General features: G+C 40.4%; 1 long non-coding RNA gene across 1 annotated transcript in view; it reads left to right on the top strand.

The window, feature by feature from the left end:
- Window positions 1-12,173, top strand: part of LOC132024773 (uncharacterized) — a 49,352-nt gene extending 37,179 nt beyond the window's left edge. Inside the window, exons 2-3 of the long non-coding RNA XR_009406305.1 lie at window positions 5,741-5,869; window positions 12,157-12,173. This is a non-coding gene — a long non-coding RNA (uncharacterized LOC132024773). The remainder of the gene's footprint in view (window positions 1-5,740; window positions 5,870-12,156) is intronic.
- Window positions 12,174-18,850: the final 6,677 nt, after the last annotated feature.

Below are 18,850 nucleotides of genomic sequence, written 5' to 3'. Positions count from 1 at the left end.
CTTTTGAGCAGTGAGCCCCATGTGGGGCTCAATCCTAGGACCCTGGGATCATGACCTGAGCCGAAGGGAGAGGCTTAATGACTGAACCACACAGGTGCCCCTTTAGAACAGTTTAGGTTCACAGCAGAATTGAGGTGAAGATACAGAGATTTTTTGTACACCCCAGCACCCACACATACATAGACTTCTCCATTATCAGCATCCTCTACCAGAGTAGTACTTTTTTTTTTTAACAATTAGTGAAGCTAATTGACACATCATAATCACCCTAAGTCCATGGTTTACCTTAGGGTTCCCTCTTGGTGATGGATAGTCTGTGGTTTGGACGAATATATAGTGACATGTATCCATCATGATAGTATCATATGGAAGACTTCACTGTCCTAAAAATCCTCTATGCTCCCCCTATTCATTGCCCCCTCTCCCTCCCTAACTCCTGGCAAACACCGATCTTTTAACTATCTCTATAGTTTTGCCTTTTCCAGAATGTCATGTAGCTGGAATCATTCAGTGTATAGCCTTTTCCAATTGGCTTCCGTCACTTAGTAATAGACAGTAAGTTTCCTCCATGTCTTTTCATGGCTTGATAGATCATTCCTTTTTAATACTGATAATAGTCCATTGTCTGAATGTACCGTGGTTTATTTGTAAAGTCCCTCACTGAAGGACTTCTTGGTTGCTTCCAAGTTTGGGCAATGGCAAATAAAGCTGCTATGAACGTCCATCCGCAGGTTTCTGTGTGGAGATAAGTTTTCAACTCCTTTTGGTAAATATTAGGGAGCGTGATTACTGGATCATATGTTAAGAGCGTGTTTAGTTTTGTAAGAAACTGGCAAACTCTTCCAAAGTGGCTTACCATTTTGCATTTCCATGAGCAATGAATGAGAGCTCCTGTTGCTCCCCATCCTCACCGTCCTTGGCGCTGTCAGTGTTCTGAATTTCGGCCAGCCTAATAGCTGTGTGGCACTATCTCATTGTTGTTTTAATTTGCAGTTCCCTAATGACATGTGATGTTGGGCGTCTTCTCATGTTTATTTGCCATCTGTATGTCTTCTTCCTTGGGATGTCTGTTAAGGTCGTTGGCCCATTTATTTTCCTTAAAGATTTATTTATTTATTTGAGAGAGAGAGAGAGGGAGATAAAAGAGAATGTGTGGGAGGAGGGCAGAGAGAGAGAGGGAGAGGGAAGAAAGCCTTAGGCAGACTCCTCACTGAGTGTGAAGCCCAATGCCCAGCTTGATCTCATGACCCTGAGAGCATGACCTGAGAAAAAACCCGAGAGTTAGATGCTTACCTGACTGTATCACCCAGGTGCCCTTCATTGGCCCATTTTTTAAATCAGTTTTTTTGTTTTCTTGTTGATGTGTTTTAAGGGCTCTTTGTGTATTTTGGATGAAAGTCATCCATTAGATGTGTCTTTTGAAAATATTTTCTCTCATTCTGTGTCTTCTCTTCTTGTTCTCTTTTGGCCTTACCTTTTATAGAGCAAAATTTTAAAATTTCAACCAACTTTAATTTTAACTGGTAAAAAATTCTCAGACTGAGTAGACACACCATGATGAGGCTGTTCTTGATGAAAGGCAATGTGGTTGCTCTGCGGGCGGTCCTCTGCTTGGTGTGGCCCATCCTCTCAGGTCCTAGCTAAGTCACTGGCCAAGTCAGACTCCAGCTCTTGGCTCCCCCCTGTGTTATGGCCCTGAGGTTTTTTTCCTCCTTTCCAAGCTTCAGCAAGCCTCCCTCTCTCCTGAGCCTCTTCTCGCTCCAAGCTTCCCTCTCTCAGGACCCCTCAGACTCTTTTCTCACAACCCCCTCTCCCCAGAGTCATTTCTCAGCCCACACAACCCCTTTCTCAAACCTCTCTTAAATGCAGAGAATTAAATGTATGTGGTGGTTGGAGCCAGATTCCGCTGGCTGGACGGCTTCTTTAGGAAAAGTTGAGTGTTCTTGGCTTACAGCTGCGAGTCTCCATGGTGAGGAGAGCTGCAGGGGACAAGTTCTTTCCCATCTACTCCTCTTCCCTGCTCACTTGAGTGCTGCTCTTAGCCATGCGAATAGGACAGATCTCATGTTAGGTCCAAAAAACAAAAACAACCCACCCAGGGTGGCTCAGTGGCTCAGTGGTTTGAGTGGAGGGCTCTTGATTTCAGTTCAGGTCATGATCTCAGGGTCCTGGGATCAAACCACAGTTCCCTACCCAGTGGGGCTCAGCGCTCAATCCCCTACCCAGGGGAGCTCCACGCTCAGTAGGGAGTCTGCTGGAGGATTCTCTCTCTTCCTCTGCCCCCCACCCCCCACCGGCCATGCTCTCTCTCTAAAATAAATAAATCAATCTTAAAAAAAAAGAAGAACCCAAACCAACTAATCAAACAAAGCTGTCATGTAGGGAGAGTTGATTAAATAATTATCCTTTTTGTCTTTTTATAGATATAACAAACTTGTGCTAGAGACAGAGATATCAGGCTCCTCCTGTACCCCTAGTCTATTCTATTTTTTCCCGCAGGTCAGTTGGAGACTTTCCACCTCTTTTGACTTCAGGACCTTCTCCAGAGCTGTAACTTTGTTAGGGCTCTGCTGTGCATGCCAGACATGAGCTTTGGGGAACGGAGCCAACAGAGGGCTGGTCCCAAAGGCCCCACAGCTTGTTTTCTTGACCAGTGCCTGATGTCAGCCAGCCTCCTGGTCATTTGCTGCCTCCTCAGAAGGTAGAGTGAGGCACGCACAGCTGCCTGACCCCTGGGTGGGATAATGTGCCTGCCTTTCGAGTGAACTAATCAGCAAGGCGAAGGCAGAAGCAGTTTGTTCCCCCTGAGTGATTTTTTTGCCTCCAGAAAGTTATTATCTTCCCGGGTGTACTCAGTGACTCATGACTTGTCAGCACCATTCAAAACATTACTCTTTCTCTCTTTCTTTCTTTCTTTTTTTTTAAGATTTTATTTTTATTTGAGACAGAGAGAGAGAGAGAGAAAGAGAGACAGAGCACAAGCAGAGGGAGCAACAGGCAGAGGGAGAAGCAGGCTCCTGGCTGAGCAAAGAGCCAGATGTGGGACTCGATCCCAGGACTCCTGGATCATGACCTGAGCCTAAGGCAGATGCCTAACTGACTGAGCCACCCAGGCACCCCCTAAACATTATTATTTCCGTCCACAGGACATAATACATGTGCTCTTACGGTTCATGTTTTTATTGCACGCACACCTGATACCACCCAGGCAGCAGCCAGTCCAGTCCCTATGTGCACATTCATCCTGGACATGTTTGAGTTCCATGCCTGGATTTACTTAAGCAATACAGTGTTTTCTGGGGTCATGCGAAGATCTCAAATGAAAGCAAATTACTGCTTTGCTCAAAACACAACAGAGATTTACAAAGTAGCAGAAAGAAACCTTTAGAACTTGCTATGGAAGTCTCCAGGTAATTAACTCGCATGAAAAACTAAGTAGGCATGCCAATCCTTTTCTTCCTCCCAGGTTGATAACGTCCTCAAGCCTGGAGGGTTAGCTGTGTCCCAGCCCATTTTCCTCTTTTTGTCTGGGTTAAATTTTCTTCCTAAATATTTCATGTTGTCCTCTGTGTTCTGCAAGCCCAGCTGTCTGCTCTCTTGCTCTCTGTTAATTTGTGCAGTTAAACAGTTTGCAAGGTCTTCCTTCGCAAGCACTTCAATGTCAAGCTGCTTCTATTATTCCTAAGACTTGTTGTCCTTGCTCCTATATCTTAAGGGTTCGTTTTCTTTCTTTGCTGTTTGGTTTTTCTCTATTTTCTATTCAACTAGGTTATTCTGCTCAGGATAGCCAGCACAGAGGCACAAAACAGGCTGCTGACAAATTTTGCTGAATAAGTGCATTGAATAAGTACATTGAATCAGTGCTCTCTTACTTATTATCTCTCTGCTCGGTCTTTTTCTAATTTGTCACTCCTTTAGTGGAAATAAGGGTACTACACTGTTTAAAAAAAACAGATCTTCTCTGATAAAAATTGCTCCCCAAATCCAAGATATTAGAGATTTAGAGATGACAATGCGTATCATATTTTTCTATTATGTCAGGTTGAGCCACTTTGTATTTTTGTTTTGTTTTTCAAACATTGCCTTTTGCTTTTGAGCAATTGTGAGACTTGTTATTTAAAATACACACAAACACACCCAGTTCAATTCCACAGGGTATGCATACCCAATGGCCTTTAATGTTTTAAAATAAATACCCAATTTAATCAGTGAAGGACTGAAGTGAGGCCCTTATATTGGATGAGATCAGATGCAGTTGACCTCAGCACGGCTTCCCTTGGGCCCCAAAGTCCTCAATTGAGTGGGTCAGTGGAGAGAAACACCTGGGGCTCAGGCATAGGGCTCCTGTGGGGTGGGGTCCTTACCAAGCCTGAGAAGCTTGATTCTTATTTTGCCACTGCCCTTTTATCTTCCATCCCCACATTTTATGTATTATCTTCCTTTTATACTCCTGATCTGTGCGCTTCCGTTTTCATTATGTTTACAAACATCAGCTTCTCCTAATTTTTTTTTTTAAGATTATTTATTTATTTATTTGACAAAGAGAGAGATCACAAGTAGGCAGAGAGGCAGGCAGAGGGGGGGGGGGGAAGCAGGCTGTCTGCTGAGCAGAGAGCCTGACATGGGGCTCAATCCCAAGACCCTGAGATCACGACCTGAACCAAAGGCAGAGGCCCAACCCACTGAGCCACCCAGGCGCCCCAGCCCTAAGCTTCTCCTAATTCTTAATCCAGATGCAGACACTAGAACCCACATCCCTACCTGAGGACAGAAAGCAGTTCCCAGGGACTTCTGTAAAACATTTCAGCCTCCAGGATCTAGCGTCCTGAGAAACCCCCTTTCCTGAGACTTTTTACTTACTTCACAATCTCTTGTGATCAGCATTTTATCAGTTATCTGTGATCATCATAGCTCCTCTTTGAGCCAATTCCTGACAAAGGGATTAAGACAGTGTATGAGTCTGTGAAGGCTGCCATCAGAAAATACCAGAGACAGGTGGCTGAAACAATAGAAATGCGTTTTCTCACAGTTCTGGAAGCTGGGAACCTGAGATGAAGGTGTTGGTGTTGGCAGGTTTGGGCTCTCCTGAGGCCTCTCTCTTTGGCTCTCAGATGGCTGCCTTCTTTCCATGTCATGGTTTTTCCTCTGTCTGCACATTCCTGGTGTCTCTGCTTCTTCTTATAACGCCACTACTTCTATTGGATTAGGCCTTCATTCTTCTAACTTTATTCAACCTTAATTGCCTCTTAAGAGGCCTTTTCTCCAAATATAGTCACATTGCAGGGTGAGGGCTTAACATATGAATTTGGGGGAACATAATTTAATTCATAACAGATAGAATGTTGGACAACTATTAACCAATTTGTAGTAGTAGATCCTCTGCTAAAAAATTTTTCCATCTATCTGTTATAAAGCAGCTAAGTGCTTGGGCTTTGTATCTAATCTTTGCACCTGCAGAATGAGGATTAAAAAAGTGTCTAGCTTATCAGGTTGTTATGAGGATGATATAAATTAAAACATATAACATGCTTATTAAGGTTGTTAGCATATAAAAATTGCTCGAGGAGTGTTAGCTATTTTTCTTTTTCTTTTCTTTCTTTTTTTTTTTTTTTTTTTTGGCTTAAAGCTTAGCTGGAGCCCTTTGCTCTTAGCCCATCTATGACAGCAACCTTCATTAAAGTTTTTTTCTCTACTCAAGTTTGTTGTTGTTTTTTTAAAAGATTTTATTTATTTATTTCAGAAGGAGAGAGAAAGCATGAGCAGGGTGAGGGACAGATGGACAGATGGATCCCAGGACCCTGGGATCATGACCTGAGCCAAATGCAGACACTTAACCGACTGAGCCACCCAGGCCTCCTCTCTACTCAAGGTTTGAACAAATATGAATCAACTTTATTTTTCTTATCTTTTTATTGTTTTCTTCAAATTTTAATTTAAATTCTAGTTAGTTAACATATAGTGTAATATTGGTTTTAGGAGTACAAGTTAGTGATTCATCACTTACCTTGAACACCCCGTGCTCAACAGAACAAGTGCCCTCCTTAATACCCATCACCTATTTAACCCTTTCCCTACCCACCTTCCTCCATCAATCCTCAGTTTATTCTCTGTAGTTAAAAGTCTTATGGTTTGCTTCCCTCTCTTTTTTCCCCCTTCTCCTACGTTCCTCTGCTTTGTTCCTTAATTTCCACATATGAGTGAAATCACATGATATCTGTCTTTCTTTGTTAGCTATTTTTATTATCAAGCTACTTGTTATTACCACACCTGGGATGCCTGAGTGGCTCGTTTGTTGAGCATCTGACTTTTGGTTTTGGCTCAGGTTGTGATCTTGGAGTCATGGGATGGAGTCCTACATCAGGCTTTGCATTTAGCATGGGGTCTGATGAAGATTCTGCCCTCTCTTTCTCCCCCTTTCTCGAATAAATTTAAAAAAGAACAAGAAAAAGAAATGTGCCTTCCTATGATGGCTCTAATTGCATCCTCCAAAATTCATATGTTGAAGTCCAACTCTTAATATCTCAGAAAGTAAGTGTTTGGCAATAAGTGGTGATTAAATTAAAATGTAGCTGTTAGAGTGGGCCCTATTCAAACACCACTGATATCCTTATAAGAAGAGGAAAAGACACTGGGGGTGTGTGAGCACAGAGGGACACCTGTGGGAGGGAGACCCAAGGAGATGGCCTTCTGCAAGTCAAGGAAAGAAGACTGCCAGCAGCTTGATCATGGACGTCTAGTCTCTAGAACTGTGAGAAAATAACTTTCTGGTATTTCATGGGCACCCAAATAGACCAGCACACTCCTCAAAAAGAATGAGCCTGATGATATCCAACTTATTCCCTTCTATTATAAGAGAATTAGAAAGGTGCTCTCTTTGCTAGGATGACAGGACCCAAATGAGAGTCATTGCATCAGAAAGAGTGATTTCATGAACTGTCAGAGAGTGGTACTGTGGGTTTTAAAAGGGAGTCAGCTTCTCTTATTGATGATACTTCTGTCATATATTTTTGTCCTTAGGAGGAATGTGTTGGATTACTTGCTTGGTAATCCTTCTGAGATGCAGATTTAACAGTGGTAATGCATACCTTAGCACACATTCTCAGTATTTCTCGGAACGAAAAACATTTCTTTTGGTTTTGTTTTAAGACAGCTGACCTAAAAATTTTCTTTCTTGGTTAAACTTTTCTTATCCTTAGAGGAACATTTATAGTTGGAGAAAGATTGAAGGTAAGCAAAGGACACATTGGCTTGAATAGCCCAGCTACAAAGTGAACGCTCCCTGGCTGGTCATCAGGGACAAAATAACAGGAGCCAGGTGTCCAGCACTTAAGCTGTTCCTGATTTTCTAGCAGAGACCAAGTCAGGCTCATGTTCCTAGAGTGGCCTTGTGACACCGTCTGGAGAATGAGCAAGGATATGTGCATAACATCAGACCATTCCGTGAGAATGAGCCTCACTTATGGAGAATTTATGTCTGATAGTTTTCCCATTTCTGGAACATGCCAGAAGACTGAACTTCTAACAGACAGCTCTAAGTGAGAGGCATGTTTACATCTGAGAAACCTCTATCGTGATGAGAAGAAAATATTGTTTTTGGCCGTGTAACCACGGAGACAGACTCCTCCACTCAGAGAATAAAAAAAAAATCTGCTTCCTTATGCTCCCTTTTTTGGTCCCATTGAATTAGGTGTTGCAAACTGGTCGCCCACAGGCCAGATTTGGTTCCTGGATGGGTTCTGTTTGACCTGCATGGTATTTGCACAGGTTTTACACTTGAGCGTGTTTAGACAAAGCATGCACTTTCCAGTTTGGCACGATGGCCGCCACTCCCTGTTGTCCTACACACCACATGCTGGTTCCCGCGTATTTATGTGACTGGCCTGGCTCCCGAATGCATTTAGCTTGCGGCCCTTATTAAATTGTTTCCTGGCCACAGTCAGAGACTTAGCCTCAGTGCAAAAAAAGATTATTTTGTTAAGCTTTTATTGCTTATTACACATGGATCAGAGAATACTTACATCTGCAGTGAAGATATTGGAGGGATTTGAAATACTGCCACCAAGGCAAATCCTACTGTAGTCAGCAGGGAATGGACAACCAACTCCCTGGCTTCCTCTAACACCGGAGGAGTGAGTGAGTCATGTACTTCCCCCAGGAGTTCTTCTTAGCTCTGAGCCTAGATCTGGATGATCTAAAGTGGTCCCTGCTAGCCCGCATGTGGGTTCAGAGTGCTCAGAATGTGGCTAGTCTGATTGGAGACGTGTCCTGGCTATAAAATGCACACTGGGTTTCCAATACTGAACACCAACATAGTGTGAGATAATGGTTCACTCACAGCTTTTATATTAATACTTTAAGATAACAGTTTTGAGATACTGGGTTAAGAGTTAATTTCATTTGTTCCTTTTTTATCTTTTTAAATGTGGTTACTAGAAAATTTATAATAGCAGATGTGGCTCAGATTGTGTTTTTATTGGACAACGCTAGACCAGAAGCTAACCAAAATGAATTCTTAACTACATCATATTTATTAACTTCACAGTACCATATGCTGAGTTTATTTGTAGCGGCCCTTCTATCAAACCAATAATGAATGACTATTTTCAGTTTCCAGAAGAACACTTTCTGGGTTGTGGTATTAAAGATAAATGGGCTTGCTGAAGGGGAAGAAGCGGGCTAGGAAGATCATCATCAGGTGAACACAAGAGAAGATTTTGGGCTCGAAATTTGCTGTTGCTTTGACGTGTGACATGATGTCTCAAGTTTGTTACTCATATTTCTCTATCAGGCAGCTCCTACGCTTCTTTTAATGTGTTTGCTCACACACATGCCCACCCGTGGACACATATTCATGTATGTAAACACACACACTCACACACACAGCTGTAGCTAGGAGCCTCTCTTAGGGGTTCTCCTGACATCTAATTAAATTCCTTACCAGTGGGATTCCTTACCTTGGAATTCTTTTAAAACCCTAGTGGTTGTTAGAAATCATTTGTGGACTCTTTCTTTCTTGGTACAAAAATTAAAGAGACAAGAAAGTACTGAAATTGATCTTGGATAGTGTATGAGGAGCTCGGAGGCAGATAGGATCCTGGAAAGGGACTAGAAGCTGGAGGAGGAAGACAGAGAACCTTCTGTCACTTCCCAGTCCATATCCTCCGGGTCTGCTGCTTCTCCCATAACAGGTGGTGCCAAGAGGAAGTGATGTACACTTACTGTGCAGATCTAAGTGGATAGCAAATGCGAGTGCCTTTTAATCTCTTAGGATTCCCAAGCTAATATTTTTTATTAGGGAATATATGTATTTATTCCATAATCATTATTGTCAACAAATATTTAAGTCACTACATGCAAGGTACCATCCCAAGAGCCGTGCTCTGATTTGGAACAGGCTAAACCAAAAGCTATGTTCATTGTGAACTTGACCTTGTATGTCCTACAGCCTCCACTGTGGCAGAAAAGGAATCGACTCTTACATACAGGTTTCATTTTACTAGACTGTTAACCCACGTGTAACTGTTTAGAAAGTTAATTTTGAGATTGGTGAATTTAACCTTGGTCCTGTTTGTTGTACCCAATAAATAGATTATTTAAAAATTTTTTGCTATCCCTTTTACTCAAGAACAATTGTGTCCTTTTTAATTGGTGCTCTAGAGGGGACATCTCTCAAGGACTGAGCATATGTCACTGAGGACTCGAGAAACAGATTAATTTGCTTAGGGCTTCAAGCACTTGGGTTTGCTCCCCTCTACTCTTTCTCATTGTAAGTTCCTTTTACTATGGTTTTAAAAGGGAAATACCTTTGAGCTCTTTTGATGCTCTGTGCCATCAGAATAACTTTTCATTATTTCAAGATCACATTTCTAAAAAATCTAAAAGAAAAACATCGGGTTGGGGAGAAACACAGCATAGAATGTAAACTGCCTTCTCCACTCACTGCTGTGTTTCTTTAACTTTGGTTTTAATCGGCCAACTCTGTTTCAGTCTCATTTGTTTCTGAGCAGAAACATAAATCTTGGCGAGAGGCAAGAAGATAGGCAAGAGAGATGAGGTAGAAAATAAGCTTTACTAGGAAAGAGGGAATGTCACCGTGGATAAGGAGAGTCAAAGGCGCAGGAGAAGGTGAATGTGGTGACGACCAAGAGTCTCTACTTGATCCAGCTCCTGCTGGCTCTTCTGGGCCCTCTTTTCAACGAGGCTTCAACCTTGGCCCATACAAACTACAGACTCTCAACACAAATGATTTTATCCACTCCGCTGTCCCTCTTCTGGTAGCTCAAGGTCACATCCCTAGGATGACCTTCAGTCATCTAGACAACGCTAGGCTGCTAAAGTGCCTTCCTCAGAAAGTACAAAGTGCCAAAAGAATTTATTGTTTGTTCTAGCCAACACTTGATATCAGGCCCCTGACTGTTCTTTTCTTCAGAGATTTACTAAACAGGGCTTAAAATGGTAAGTCCTCCCTCTGTCCCTTTGAGACGGATATACATATCCTACAACCCAGGAGTGTCCTTCTCAAGGACCTGAGAGCCACCTGTCCTTTAAATGTAATTTTTAAAATGTAATCACTAGGAAGGTTAGGACCTCTGTCTTTCAGTCTCTGTGGGAGAACAGAATCCTAACTTTAGTACTTAGCAGCTACTAGACACTGCTGGCCTAATGGCATCTAAACTGATCACCCTTTATAATTTTTCACGTCCCTGAGTTCCTGCTTGCCCACTTTTTACTTCCTCATTCTTCCTTTAAAACAGCCAGTCAACTCTGTTCTAATTGAAATTGAGTTTGGTTCATGCTAGGCCCTCTTTCCATTTGCAGTAGCATATTATTAATTAAAAACCTGTCCTTGCTACTTTAACTAGCATCTGGTTTTGTTTGTCTTGAATAGCATGTATCCTAGAGTGGCCCCCAGTGAGTCCATCCTTCTTTATTCCCCTTCTCTTGGGTGTATGGAATGTATGACTTGCTTCTAACCAATGGAATATTACATGGTGACCCAACTGCCGCTCCCTTGATTAGGTTACATTATCTTAGCATCTTAGCAGATGAGAGAGAGGGAGAGATCCTTCTGATGACCTTGAAGAAGCAAGTAGCCATGTTATAGACTGCCAGTGGAGAGGACCAGGTGGCAGGGGAACTATGGGGGCCTTTACCAGCTGAGGATGTCCTCTGGCAATGAGCTAGTTGAAGCTAGTAAGAAGCCAAGGTGCTCAGGCATATAGCCACAAGGAGCTGAATCCTGCCAACAGCCTCCATGGACTCCTTCCTGATCATGGAAGTTGTGAGATAAAAAGAATGAGTGCTTTAAAATGTTTAACTTGTGGTAATTTTTTATGCACTAGAAAATGAAAACAATTACTACATAAAATTCTATGCTAAGATTATATTTTTACTTTTAAAGATTTTTTATTTTCATTTTTTACTATAAAATTTCAAACATACTGTTGAATTTAAAAAAAAAAAAAAAGATTTATTGGGATGCCTGGGTGGCTCAGTTGTTAAGCATCTGCCTCTGGTTCAGGTCATGATCCCAGGGTCCTGGGATTGAGCCCCATATCCCTCTCCTACTCCCCCTGTTTGTGTCCCCCAACCTTTCTCTGTCTCTCTCCGTCTGTCAAATAAATAGATAAAATCTTTTAAAAAAAGATTTGCTTATTTATTTGAGAGAGAGACCATGAGCATGGTGGGGAGGGGTGGAAGAGAATCTTAACCAGACCGTGCGCTGAGCGTGTAGCTCCACACAGGGCTCGATCTCATGACCCTGAGAAGGAAACCTGAGCTGATACCAAGAGTCAGTCACTTAATTGACTCTGCCACCCAGGTACCCCTGAAAGACTTTTAGATGAACACCTGAATACCTCTCACTTAGATCTTATTAACATTTTATTATACTTTCTTTATCACCTATCTTTTTATCTATCAATCTATCTTATTTCTTGGTACATTTCAAAGTAAAATTTGACATCAGTTCACTTTCCCCTAAATTCAATATTCCTTGATAGTTTTTAATGCATAACTTACATGCAGTGATATGTATGCAAATTCTAGTTGTACATTCATTTGACAAATGCATACACCTGTGTAACCCAAACCCCTATCACGATAATTAGTGAAACTTTCCATCACCCCACAGAGCTCTCTCATGTTTCTTCCCAGTTACTTCCTGTTTCCAGCCCCACCCGACCCCCCAACAGAAGGAAGCGTTGTTCTATTTCTCCCACATATTGGTTCCTGTCCTGGAACTTCATGTAAGTGGAATCATATAATATGTACTCTCTTGTACAAAGTTTCTTTTATTTAACAATGTTTTGAGATTTATCTGAAAAATTGAGTCGATAGTTTCTTAGGAAATTGTTATATAATGAAATTGAAAAACCATATCAACTATTTACCTTAAAGAGAGCATGAAGGTCTAGAGGTGTTGGGGGCAAGTGATTTCAAACTTTTAACAAACATAATTTCTACCAAGTTTAAATTATTTCTTAGCATAGATGTAGTTAGAAAACTGTTGCTTTACCCACCTACTAGAGCCCCAGTACAAAAATCAATCAATATAACACTCAGAAAAGTAGATAAATGAATTTCACTTTGCAACAAGCCTGAATACAATATTAAACTGAATCCATATGCCTCATAAAAATAATGCATAACCAAATAGAGTTTATCCCAGGATTACAATGATAGCTTAGTATTTTTAAAAAACCCTATGAATATAATACATTATCTCAACAGTAAATCACAACAAAACCCAAACACTGGATTATCTTGCAAGATATGGTAGTAGAGGTCTTTGAGGACTTCTGATTAAACATGAAAGTGGGACATGTGCTCAAATAGTTCCAAACCTTTACTAAAATAACTGCAAGGAGATGCAAAAGGGTAGAAACTTTAACAGAGAAAGAAAACTGGCTAGGAGACTGTAGCTGACTAGAGGAGTCAATGCAGTCCTGGAGGAAAGAAAATAAATGGGAGAGAAGGAGAGATGCAAACCGGAAGCAATAGTTTGCACTACCTATGCTCAGAAAAGCTCAGGAAAGACGATGGCAGGTACCCCTAAAAGGTAAGGATATGTGTGGGCTGAAAACAAAATGTTCTGCTCAAAGTTTCTGTCAAGAAGTGTTAGACCTTCAGATTCCCTCTTCACCTTGCATAACCAAAGGACTCTCCCTCTCTGGCCATGGAAGAAGACTGCAGGTGTATTCTCTGGAGATGTTGAGGCAGAGATGTGGACTACCACATCAACTACCAGTGATGGTTGAAGCAGGGTACCATGTTGGAAGCAGGGTAATTAAGTTGAAAACAGTGAGATTCCAGGTTCCCTTTCAGTGCCCAGGACCGGTAGCTAGGCTTATGTTCCTAGGGAAAATAGAGCATTCATTATTCTCTGGGAAAAATGACCAGACCAGAAGAAAAAACCTATAGAAATAAATATTCGTGCTCCCCAATGGCATGGCTGGGTCCATCCCAATACCCTATCATGAGGGCCACCGTTCTATAAGCCTTATCCATAAATAAAAATACAAAGCTTTTTTTAGAGTAAAAATATAACTGAGGGGGTACCTGGGTGGCTCAGTCTGTTAAGAATCTGACTCTTGATTTCAACTCAGGTTTTGATCTCAGGGTCATGAGGTCAAGCCCCATGTTGGGCTCCATGCTGGTCATGGAGCCTACTTTAAAAAAAAAAAAAAAAAAGGAACAAAACAAAACTAATAATCATCATACATTTAAGGAAATATCTTGAAGTGAAATGTTTGTTATGAGAACAGATGTTAAAACAGAAAAAGAAACTCGGAGGAAAGAGAAACAAAGCAGAAAGTAGAATAAAACTTCACAAAGTCTTTAATTAATATTCTCAGAGAGATAAGAAAAGATTGCCTTCACGAAATAAATGCAGGATGCTTTGAGAAAATTTTGGAAACCAAGAAAAGCCTTACAGGTATACAAAACATTAAGATGAAATTTTTAAAAATGCATCAAGAAGAGAAAGCTGATGAATCTTCTAGGGAGAAGCAGAGAAGAAGGTTAAAGAAGAGGAAGAGAAGACATGAGAGCTTTCCTGAAATACCAGGTCTGAGACAACTTGGAAATGTTGGTGCTTTAGTTGAAGGTCTAGGGAGGCAAGAGTGAGGACAAAAGGGATGTGAAGCAAGGGTTGTCAAGAGATGTAAAGTGATGCATTATTAGCTTGGTTACCACTTTGCAATATGCCAAAGAAAGAAAGCAGGTTGGTTAGAGCTAGGTTCACTCAACATGCAAGATTTTTTGCCAGATAGGCTGCAAGGAGCAGCCATGTTTTGGAGCAATCTATGGGAAAGAGAAGGGAGAGGGAGCTGTTTCTGCCCAGATCCTTCCCATATCTTACTTCGCATTGGTCAAAGTTTACCCTATGGGAATTAACCCTTCTGCATATCCTGTCTCTATTGGTGTCCACTTTTTGGAAGCTACCAAAGATGCCATATCTCATGCTGCCTAGTGTAGTGTTTCATTTAAGTCCTGACATGGAGCAAGGAACCAAAAACTCTGACTTGGCTGTGCACCTGTGGTCAGGGAAGGGCCTGACATTCCCGGGGCAAGTGACCAGTTGGCCTCAAGTGGCAGCACTGGCCAGTGGTGGTAGCCAAGGTGAAGAGGTGGCCAAATGCCAGAAGAGGTGCAGAAAATTTATCCAAAATTGAAGAATCAAGATAAGTCAGGAAGAAATGCGTATGTTCTTTAGAAATAGATCTACAAGTTTCAATTAAACGTTTCAACTCATAGAGGAACAATGTAACTGGGAACTCCTATAATTTGAGGATATATAATCCTTTCTAAGTATAACCCCAATGGCATAAAGCCATAAAGGAAAAGAAGCATAGATTTAAAACTTTTTTTTTTTTAAGATTTTATTTATATGACAGAGAGAGATCACAAGTAGGCAGAGAGGCAGGCAGAGAGGGAGGAGGAAGCAGGCTCCTTGCTTAGCAGAGAGCCTGATGCAGGGCTTGATTCCAGGACCCTGAGGCCATGACCTGAGTCAAAGGCAGGGGCTTAGCTCACTAAGCCACCCAAGCACCCCTTAAAACTTCTTTTTAACAATTAACATCACCCACTCAAAACATTTAAAATAAGATTCTGAAAGAAACAACTCTGGGTATCAATACATGACAAATAATCAATATCTTTAAAATACATGCAATTTACAAATAAATGAAAAGGATGTGAATATCCCTATTGGAAAATGGGAAAAAGTTATAAACATTCAGTTCACAAAATAAAATAATATAAATGGCTAGTTCAGAGATGATAATACATAAGTACAAATTTAAATGAAATACCATTTTAGCTTATCTTCTTGGTAATAAAACGAGCATTAAAACCTACTGTTGGGGAGGGCATTGAGTAAATATTTAGGGGTGGTAGAACTGTAAGTACACAATCTTTCTAGAGAACAATTTGGCAGTGTGTATTAAAAACTTTAAAATATGTATACCCTTACAGTTTGAAGTCTGATTCAAGGAATTTATCTGAGATTAGGGCACAAAAATGTACATATGTGTTTATTTCAGCTTTTTTTTTTTTTTTTTTAAGATTTTATTTATTTATTTAAGAGAGAGAGATTATAAGCCAGGGAGAGAGGCAGAGGAAGAGGGAGAAGGAGACTCCCCGGTTGAGGAGGGAGCTCAACATGGGACTTGATCCCAGGACTCTGGGATCATGACCTGAGCCAAAGGCAGATGCTTATCTGACTGAGCTGCCCAGGTGCCCCTAATTTCAGCTTTTATTATAATGCTAACAACACAAAACATAAAAATCCAACACTAGGTCACTAGTTATTTAAATGATAATATATCCAAATATCTGAATACTATGCAGTCCTTAAAAATATTCTTTTCTAGGGGTGCCTGAGTGACTCAGTCATTAAATATCTGTCTAAGCCTCAGGTCATGATCTCAGGGTCCTGGGATCCAGTCCCACGTCAGGTTCCCTGTTCAGTAGGAAGCCTGCTTCTCTCTCTTCCACTCCCCCTGTTTATTGTGTTCCTTCCCTCACACACTCTCTCTCTCTTTCTGTAAAATAAATAAATAAAATCTTGGGAAAAAAATGTGCTTTTCTATTTATAGCCATAGAAAGATATTCATGGTATATTGTTAACTGAAAAAAAAACCCATCATGATATATTCCTTTTTTTCTAAACATTTACATTTATTAGATAGAAATGAAAGGAAAACTAGAGAAAAAAGAAATTTTACTTGCAAAATGTTTGCAAAGGAGTTTATTCTTTGGAAGAATTGGCCTGCTGAGTAAAAAATAAGAGAGATATTTAAAGAAAATCTCCCACATGGTTGCAGAGAGTTTAATCATGGTGGGAAAAGTTTTCTCATACAATTCTATCTGCAAGGAGTATCATATATTAGTAGCTGTTGCCATCACAAGAGGCAGGGATAAAGTTGTATTTGTTAGAAGTCAGTAGTAATGGGAGTTCAGGTCACAATAGCCCAGGATATAGCACTTTGACATAGTTGAATTTATTAAGCTAAAGGAGTTTGAGAAAACAGTAGAAGGAAGATCACTGTGACCTTTCCCCTGGCCTTCTCCCTGAAAGTGGTCACAAACCCTCAGGTGAGAGATACTCTCCCTCTACCTGAAAGAAAGGAACATTGTTATCTCCAAGGACAAAGGGAGGCTCAGAAGAATCTTAAGAAAGATTCTGGCTAACTGGCTAAACCTAGTTTACATACTAACGCCATACTCCTTAACTTGTTCTATTTCTCCTCCACTGTCCACATCTCATCAGACCTGGCATAAAAAAAACTCAGTTCTAATTGTTTCTTCAGGTTTTCATTTCGTTATGAAGTTTCCTGTGTCACATAAAACTGACAAAGACAGATTAACAGGAGAAATACATTTATATGCTTTTCTCCTGTTAATCTGTCTTTGTCAGTTTAATTTTTAGATCTAGCTAGAGACTCAAAGAGGGTCGGGGGAAACTTTTTTCTCCCCTACAGTAGCATATAGGAAAGGAATAAAGGTTTCATTTATTTTGGAGACTATCGCTAGATAGTGGTTCTGTATTTTTATTTGTTTTAGAGTCAAAGGGCTCCCCCACCTCCCACCCCTACCTACTAACTCATGATAGTGGTAGACGAAAATCCACTTTGCTTTCTCAGGCAGAAAAAAGTGTGGAAAAATATATATATCACAAAGTAAATATAATTATCTCTGAGAGGTAGGATTACAGATGATCTTTTATTTATATTTTTGTCTTTTGTGTTTGACTGTATTTTCTATCATCATGTTGTTGCTTATACAAAAACATTCTGATTATAAAAGCAATAGATTCTTGTTAATATATATATTAACATATATATGAAAAAAATATATAAAATACACACAGATGAGTTAATTAACATTGAGAAGTGTAAGGAAGAAAATTGAAATTGTGTCTAACCACCCAGGAGTCTCATTTTGGTGTATTTGGTATGTTTGATACATTTTCTTCCCATAATTTTTTTCATTGTTTATTTGAATCTCTAATCTGCTTTTTTCCTCTTAGCAAGTAAAGTACATGCATATTCCACTGTTATTACTTTTTTCCCATAAAATTTTAATGGCTTCATGAACTTCTACCATATGCATATACCACATTTCTTTACCTAGTATTATTACCTATTATTTGTGTTACTTCCAATTTGGGGCTCTTAAATGATTTTAGTTCATAATGAACATCCTCATTATGTAAATCATTGTATGCATTTTAGATTATTTCCTTAGCTCCTTGGAAATAGAATTACAATGTAAAAGGTGAGAATGCATTTAAGACTCTTTATGCATGTTGTCAGGTTGACTTCTAGAAAGGTTGAGAATCGAAACCATCCACCCCGCCCCCCCACAGTCTGGACACTTAGGACTGAAACTAACTATCCCCTATGCAGTTTAGCATCTATATGAATAGGGCTGTGCTGTTCCATTGACTTCATTAGCATGGTTTTACTATTTCAGAAAGACTCATCAACTGAAACACTCATCAGCTTTTCAGTGGGAAGGACCCTAAGCTTCTCTGAATCTTTGCTCAAAATGCTTCACCTTGCTGTTCCCACCAATCCTGGACTGTTGTATCATGATCCTCACTCAGTTCTAATCATACCCAACCCACTCAAAGCTTTAAACTTAGAGTTTTCAAAAAATTCCAACCTGGCCATCTCACATCCTAGACACAAAGTAGTGCAGAATTGGGGTTCTCTTTTATCTTATCAGGCAGTTAATTCAGGTTTGTCTTAATGAGACCAAGACCAAGCTTATTCTGATCACTGCACAATAGGCCATTAAGTCAAGGGGAAAGATGTTGGGGTAGGAAATTGTCGGCAAACCAAACGGGCGGTGAACTATTGTCCGGAAGAACTGTCTCCCATCAGCTTGAACTTTGAGCTTCTGTGTCAGGAAGAGGAGAAATCAGGAGGGCGCTGGAGCCAAAAGCTGACTGACGTCTGTGGATCCGATGGTCACATAACTTCTTTGTCCTTTGTCAGTTGATCTTTGCATATAGGAATCTGGTCATGTTGTTTCTGTAAATCTTGAACATAGCATGGTCATCTCTGTATGTACTTATCTCCCTGTGTGAGGTAGGTTTCAGGTAAAAACAGTTTTTGCAAATCTTAGCTGTGATAGTCAGGGCTAAACAGAACTTTCTAAGCTATAGGTCATAGCAGCAAGGGAAATAGAAGCAATATGGAGTAAGACATGCTAAGTTTCTCTCTGTTACATTAGCAATTTATGCTGATGACAGTCTATACATTTTGCAGGGCGTAAAAGCCCAGGTAAGGAAATCAGTTTTGCATCAACAGATCCAAAGGGATAATACAATCAGATGTTA

Source organism: Mustela nigripes, chromosome 9 (assembly GCF_022355385.1).
Source record: "Mustela nigripes isolate SB6536 chromosome 9, MUSNIG.SB6536, whole genome shotgun sequence".
Taxonomy (NCBI): Eukaryota; Metazoa; Chordata; class Mammalia; order Carnivora; family Mustelidae; genus Mustela; species Mustela nigripes.
This window is presented reverse-complemented; position numbering and strand designations above follow the sequence as displayed.